The following is an 8143-nucleotide window of genomic DNA, read 5'->3' as shown; positions in this document are numbered from 1 at the left end:
ATGGGTTTAATGGACATCCTGATTTATCCCCTGGTCTTACTGGAAAATTGATAGTTTATCTCCAGTACATATAATGTTGGATTTTGTTTTTAGATAGATACTGCATGCCACATTAAGTAATGGTCCATTTATTCCTATGCTTTTTAATGTTTTTACAATAAATGAGTGTTTGTTTTATCAAAAGATTTTCTTGAATCTATTGGAATAATCATTTTATTGGTATAATGTTACCAATACAGTATAATTATTTTTATTATTTGTTATTAATTTGATGTATTATGCTTACAGTTTTCCTAATCTTAAACCAACTCTGCACTCCTGGTATAAAACTAACATGGTCATTATGTACAATCCTTTTGATCTGTTGATGTATTTTCTGTGCTTATATTTTATTTAAACTTTTTGAATTGATATTCATTAGGTTCTGTAGTTTTCTTTCTCTATTTTATCTCTTCTTAGTTTATATATTGAAGGAATTTGGTAAGGCCTCTTCCTTTCCTATTTTTGCAAATAGTATATGTAATATTGGAATTAATTTTTCTTTGAAAGTTACATAGAGGGGGCAGAGCCAAGATGGCAGAGTAAAAGCAGTGACTTGCTTGAGCTCTCCCCCAAACCCTTCCAAATACCTATAAAAAATGACTCTAAACAAATTCTAAAGCAGCAGAAGCCACAAAAAGACAGAGTGAAACAAATTTCCAGCCAAAGACAGCCTGGATGGTTGATTAGAAAGGTATGTTGTGCTGGGCTGGGGAGGAGCGCAGTTCAGTGTGGGCGCCAGGCCACAGAGACCCTGGAGCAGGCCTCAGAGGACTGAATCTCGGGCAGCTGTGGCGGTTTCCAGACTTTTCAACCCACAAACACCAAAGACAACTTAGAAGGTCAGTGGGGAAAGTCTGTGACTGTGGTGGTGAGAGAGGAGCGCAGGATCCCAGCCCCATTCCTTGGTGCTGCAGCTACTTCCTGAGCTTCTGGCCCACAGACTGAGGGGGAATTGAGTGGCTGATCATAGGGGGATTGCAGGGATTTCTCTGCTGGTGCAAGATTCTCTTGCTTTGCCCGTGCTTGGATCTGGGTCACAGTTCTGGGTGGTGGTCCTGGGGCCAGGAGGAGCTCTGGCGTGGTGGAGCTTGTAGTGACTGTGGAGAGAAAATCCTCCTCACATTTCCGAGACAGAAAAGAGTGGATTTGGGACCTCTTTTTGCCCTGGTGAAAGGTTACACTACCTCATTCAATCCCTATCCTAGATGGATACATACAATGCTGTCCTAGCTAGACTCTGTCCCTAGTGTCTATATCTGTCTTTTTCCCTGTGCCAACCTGAGTTGGAAAAATGATTTTTTTCCCTCAGATTCTTCCTCAGGACATAGTCTGGAGTATCTTCCTGATCTTCATAGAGGAGTTGTGGGGGAGAGTTCAGCTGGACTTCTTCCTACTGCTCTACCATCATGGCTCTATTTCTCCATGTCAAGTTTTTTGTAGACTCATTTTTATTTCTATTGCTTTTCTCTCTTTTATGAGGTGGTATTGCTTAGCATCTTCCGCCATGCTTCTTTATAATGTTTTACAGTGTTGTCTTTGAATGCCATGCCTCTCCGGTTGCTAAGGAGATAGTTGCTGGCTAAGGTGGTTTTTCAGATCTTTTGGCCTCTTTGTTGTGCCAGCTTTTAAATTCATCACAGTTTTGCAGGAAGTGATCATGATTACTATTACTATCTTCACCCTTTTCTACTCCTCCTTTTTTGATGTCAGTTGCTTGTTTGAATAGATCAAGAGGAAACTGTTGCAAATGTTCAAAGTGCCTCCTTTTCACTATTAGACTTTCTTCTAATTGAATATTGATTTTGACCTCTGCTCTAACTAGTCAATGGTCTGCCTACATACAGACAGCTCTTTCTAATATAACTATTAGATCAGTAACTAGTTATCATCTGTCTGTTAAAATAGAGTTAATTTCTTTTGCGTGTGTGTGGTGTTATTCAATATTCACCATGTCTAGCATGTTCTGACTGTCTTCTGGCAGAAGATATTCATTATATACAAATGTGAAGCTTTAATGTCATCTGTAAGCCTTTAGCTTCTTGCTTCTCAAACTTAAGCCATATTGTCTTTTAAAATATTTATTGATTCACATTGTGTTTTATTTATGATTTTTGTTTTTATATCACTAATATATTTTAATTGTATATCACCTCCAATAAAGTTTCCCTTGTAAAAAAGAAAAAAAAATTTCATATTTTCCAACATATTTTTTATCCCATGCCCATGTTCAAACTCATTCAGTCAATGAACATTTATGTGCCAACCACACTGGGGATACAAAAAGAGGCAAAAGAGAGTCCCTGTCCTCAAGGAGTACTCAATCTAATGGAGGAGACAACAACCAAACAAGTATATGCAAGCATGTTATTTACAAGATAAATAGGAAATAAAAGGGAAGGTGTTTTTTTCCAATTTATTTATGTATTTGTGGGTTTTAACATTATTCATTTTTAACTTTCTTTTTTGAATTTTGAGTTTCAAATTTTCTGCCCTCCAGCCCCTCCCCCACTCGTTGAGAAGGTAAGTAATATGATACCCATTATACATGTGAAGTCATGCAAAACATCTTTCTATATTAGCCAAGTTGCCACAAAAAAGCAGGAAAAATAAAAAAGTGAAAAAATATCTTTCAATCTGCACTCGGAGTTCATTACCTTTCTCTCTGGAGGTGGGTAGTATTTTTCATCATGAGTACTTTGGAATGGTGTCAATCAGACTAAGTCTTTCACAGTTGATCATCATTACAATGTTGTTGTTACTGTGTACACTGTTCTCCTGGTTTTGCTTGCTTCACTTTGCATCAGTTCGTATAAGTCTTCCCAGGTTTTTCTGAAAGGAAGGCACTAAAATTAAGAGGGGTTGGGGAAGGCTTCCTATAGAAAATGGGATTTTAGTTGTGACTTTAAAAAATTCAGGGAAGCCAGGAGGTGCAGATGAGGAGGGAGAGCATTCCAGGCATGGAGGACAGTCAGAGAAAATACCTGGAACTGAGATGGATTATCTTGTTCATGGAACATTAAGTAAGCCAGTGTCACTGGATTAAAGTGGACATGACAGGGAGTAAAATGTAAGAAGACTGGAAAGATATTTATATATGTGGGAAGGAGGGTTGGTTATGAAGGGCTTCAAATGCCAAGCAGAGGATTTTCTATTTGATCCTGGAGGTGATAAGGAGCCATTGGAGTTTACTGAGTAGGGGAGGGGATTGACATCATCAGAACTACACTTTAGGAAAGTCACTTTGACAGCTGAACTGAGGATGGATTAGAGGGGCGAAAGACTTGTGGCGGACAGAACAACCAACACACTATTACAATGACCCCAGTGTGAGATGATGAGGGCTTGTACCAGAGCGGTGGCAGCCTCTGAAGAGAGAAGAGAGCATATTCAAGAGATGTAACAAAGGTGAAATCAATAGGTTTTGGCAACATATTGAATACGGGGGCGGGGGGGGGGGGTGAGAGATATGTAGGGTTGAGGATAACACCTAACTTACAAGCCTGAGGGACTGGAAAGATGTTATTGCCCTTGACGGTAATAGGGAAGTCTGGAAGGGAGGAAGGTTTAGGGAGAAAGATAATGAATTCCCTTTAGGATATGTTGAATTTAAGAGGTCTGCTGGACATTCAGTTTGAGATGTCTCGCAGGCAGCTGGAGATGTGATACTGGAGGTCAACAGAGAAGTTAGGGAAAGATAAGTAGATTTGAGAATCACCAGCAAAGAGCTGATAAATAAATCCCTGGAAGCTGATGAGATCACCAAGTGAAGTCGTATAAAGGGATAAGAGAAAAGGGCCCCTGGACAGAGTCCTGTGGGACACCTACAGTTAGAGAGGATGACCTGTATAAAGATCCAACAAAGAACACTGAAGTCTTCATGTAACAAAATATATAGGGCATTTAGGTGGCTCGGTGGATAGAGTGATGGCCCTAGAGTCAGGAGGACCTGAGTTCAAATCTGGGCTCATACACTTACTAGCTGTATGACCTTGGGCAAGTCATTTAATCCTGTTTGCCTCAGTTTCCTCATCTGCAAAATGAGCTGGAGAAGGAAATGGCAAACCACCACAGTACCGTTGCCAAGAAAACTCCAAATGGGGTCACAGAGAGTCAGATATGACTGAAGTTACTCAATAATAACAACAAAACGTAAGCTTGTTGGTTTGCAGGATCTTGCTAATTTTTTAATAAAAATTTCTTTACCTCTTCATCCCCTACAATTGATGCTGGCACATGAACTGCAATTATCTTCTTCTTGGAACTTGCTTCTGTATGTTGAGAGCCCTGCAAGATGAGATGGCCAGGTGTCCTGAGAAATGATGTTTCTTGCTGCCTTTGGGTACCTAATGAAACCAACTTTGCCAACTTCTTTTGTCTCTCCTATGAAAACATGTTACATTTATCTGTAACTTCCTTCTGTCTTTTGGCTTCATTTACCATGAGAATTTCAATATTGATGTGGCTCAGTTCTTTCATCAATATGTCAAGTTGTGGAATATTGAACAAGGATCTCACATTTAGATGATCTATAATAAGTCAACAATTGCAGATAGTATTAAAAATCCTTTGTGATTATTAATACCCTTCGCTCCATTTTCTGACCTTCTACCGCTATTTCTGAGGAAACAGAAAGGGGCCACACAGAGACATTTAAAAGTTTTTCTTTGTTTCATGGTTTGCCATGAAACGTCAGGTTCTGTCTGTCGCCAGGTCTATATTATAACTTTTCAGTATAGCAGAACCTGTTAGAGCTTTGGGTCCATTGACATAGTCTTCAATAATTCAGCATCACCTCCACTCTACCACAAAGGATCAGAATAGGACTTGTGGAGGAATCATAATACGATAATAACACCATGACTTATAATTAGAGTATATACTATTATATTAAAGTTAGAGGTCATCCAAAGGGTAATGGAGAGGCATGTAGTGGGTATAAGTAGACTGCCACAAATTATTAACAAATAAGTATACAGAAATGGTATAACAATATCACCAAAAAGATTTGTAACATGAAAAGGAGGCAGTCAGGTAATATAGCAAGAGCACGGGATGTCATTCACGAAATGCCAAGAGATCTAAAGGAAGAACCCACTCACCTATCCAGAGCCCGTTGGATGGATCCTTACTTGGGTTTATGGGAAGACATGAATAAGAGTTGTAGAGGTTGGAAGTCAGTGTGGTCCAGTAGAAAGAACCCTGAACTGGAAGGCCTTTGAATTCTACTTCTGCCACTTACAACTTAAATAAATCACTTAACTTCTCTGGCTCTCAGTGTCTTCTTCTGAAAATCCAGGGATTATACTGAATGACCTCTAAGGCCCCTTCTAGCTCTATCTCCATGATCCTGTGAGGTGTGGATGAATAGCTATCTGCGTTATTGGCAAGCAGATTTATCAAAATAGACTACAATGCGCCATTTTAATACTAGTCGACATATACGCAGGGCAGGAAGCTTTCTATGCATTAGCTGATTTGATCCTCCAAACTCCCCTGTTAAGTAAGGACTATGGATTTTATTACCCCCTTTTTATAGAAGAAGAAATTGAGGTGGAAAAAGGTCAATTTATCCACGATAACACAACAAATAAGTGGCAGAGCTGAAATTTGAACCCAGGTCTCTTGTAAATTCAAGCCCAGTGGTCTCACTAATTCCATGCTACATCTCTGGGTCTCAGTTTCTTTATCTATAAAATGGCAGCAATGATCCTTGCATCACTCATAGGATAATTTCGAGGAAAATGTTTTGTTTTTTTTTAACTTCAAAGAGCTATAGAAATGGGAGTGTTTGTTATTAGAGGAGATTCCTGAACTTGGAAAGAGCTAAAATTAGCTGTCTATGCTTCTCAGTAAAGAGAACAGTCACCTTAATTCCAAGAAACAGGGTCATGATTGAGTCCACCTGGGGGTAGAGGGATCATAGGGAATCATAGAATATAACTAGAGGAGAACTTAAGAATCACTTAGCCTCCCCGCCCCCCAACATTGTTTAAAGATAGGGAAATAGAGGTCAACAGAGTGACTTGACCAAGGTCACAAGATCCTCTGACTTCAGATCCAGTGGTCACTCTGTGACATGTCAGATGATAGAAAGCTGACCAACAGAGTTGTTGAGGAAAGGTAGAAAACTTCATAGCCAGGGGTGAAAGTACTCTCAAATTGATATTAAAATATCCATTCTGGGACCACCACCACCACCGCCACCATCACTTTGCCTCCCCAAGCTCTATGTATTATTAGTAGCTTACTGCTCAGTCAAAGCAGTAGCTCACATTTATATAACATGTCCCCAAAATCTTAGTGTGGTTTTAAGCTTTTAATAGCACTAAGACTTCTGTGGCGCCTTGTACAGCTGCCTTAAAGTATACAGAGGTCTTCATGCTCACATTTTATCTTTGCAGTAACACTGTGAGGTCAGGAGTACAAGTATTATAGTCCACATTTTAAATATGGGGAAACTGAGGCTCAGAGATGTAAACTTGACTTGCCCAGTCTCAGTAAATAGGAGGACCAGGTCCCCCGGTTCAGAGGATTTAGAACTAAGAGTCTTTAAAAAAAAATCTATTACAGCCACCTCATTTTTATAGAGTAGGAAACTAAGGCCTAGGGAGTTTGAACAATTTACCTACAGTCACAAAGGGGGCAAAGCTAGAATTCAAACTCAGGTCCTTTGACTTCAGACCCAGTGTTCTTTACAGGACAATCTTCTTTGACACTGACCCTGCTCTGGTGCAGGCCCTTATCACACTATTTTCTCCATTTTACAAGTGAGGAAATTGTGCTTCTAACAGAAGCCCATGTTTACACTATGAGTTTGAGGCAAAGATAGGGTTTGAGCTGAGGTCCTGGTAACTCACAGGCCTTGAGGTGGCGTAACAGATAGAGTGCCAGGCCTGGAGTTGGGAAGACTCATCTTCATGAGTTCAAAGCTGGCCTCAGACACTCACTAGCTGTGTGACCCTGCTTGCCTCAGTTTCCTCATCTGTAAAATGAGCAGGAGAAGGAAAGGGCAAATCACTCCACTATCTTTACCAAGGAAAACCTCAAAATCGGGCCACGAAGAGTCAGACACAACTGAACAACAACATAGTAACTCTAGCTCTCTCCACACCAGGAGGCTACTTCTTATGCAGCTGTTATCATCCCCATTGCACAGATGAGGCCTATGCACACACACCTGTTCTTAATCTAACTGTACATTTCCCAGGTGTTTATGGCACTTAATCTAATGGTGCTCAGGTGTGCATATGTCCCTAGGTAGCCAGCTGCCTGGTTATTTGTTTTTATTAGCTCATGAGTACCAGAATCATCATCTCCACAGCCCACCTTCCCCTACACCCCACCTCCCACAACATTTGCAACAAAATCACAGAATCTCAGATTTGGAAAGAACTTGAGAGATCCCCTAGTGACAAAGCCACAGCTAAACTGTGAACCTCTCTGCAGTTGCCACAGGAGTGGGTGGACATCCAGGCTTCACCAATAGACTTCAAGTGATGGGGAATTCATTTTCTTTCCCATTGGAAATGGGTTAGCAACTTAACTGAGAGAACAAGCCTTAGATCTCACCATAGAAGAAGTTCCCTGAACTTCCTAGTGGAGAAATCTGGGGATAGAGACATGATGGAGATTGCCAGCTCCTCTCTTGATAACTTCTTCCCAGACTATTATTCTCCCTTCAGCACCCTGAAATGGGATTGACCTCTTCCACCTTCTCTCTTGAAGCTAGAAGAGTCCTTCACTCAGTAATGTCTGGAATATATTCTTACATGTATGCTCTCTCTGATTACTGTTTAGCTATGATTTGGATAAATGGGTTTTTTGCTACCTGCTGTATTCATTGTGGAACTAGTTCTTTGTTAGGAAGGGAAACAAACCTTACATATAAAACATGGAGTCCTCTCCCCCCCCATTAATAAAACAACAATCAAGAGTTAGCTTGAACCTGAAAACTATATTCCCTAGACAAATAATATATAAGGAAACAGAAATATATAATTCTAGCCTCTCTCTGAGGACAGCAAAGGAATCAAACTTCTGGTCCCAATCTCCTATTTCCCTTCCTGGCAGAAAATAGGGTTGGGGAAGAAGAGGCTAGAGA

The sequence above is a fragment of the Vombatus ursinus genome, unplaced genomic scaffold (assembly GCF_900497805.2).
Source record: "Vombatus ursinus unplaced genomic scaffold, bare-nosed wombat genome assembly UNPS02014786.1, whole genome shotgun sequence".
NCBI classification, from domain to species: domain Eukaryota; kingdom Metazoa; phylum Chordata; class Mammalia; order Diprotodontia; family Vombatidae; genus Vombatus; species Vombatus ursinus.
The sequence above is the reverse complement of the archived record's forward strand: the minus strand, read 5'-3'. Positions refer to the sequence as shown.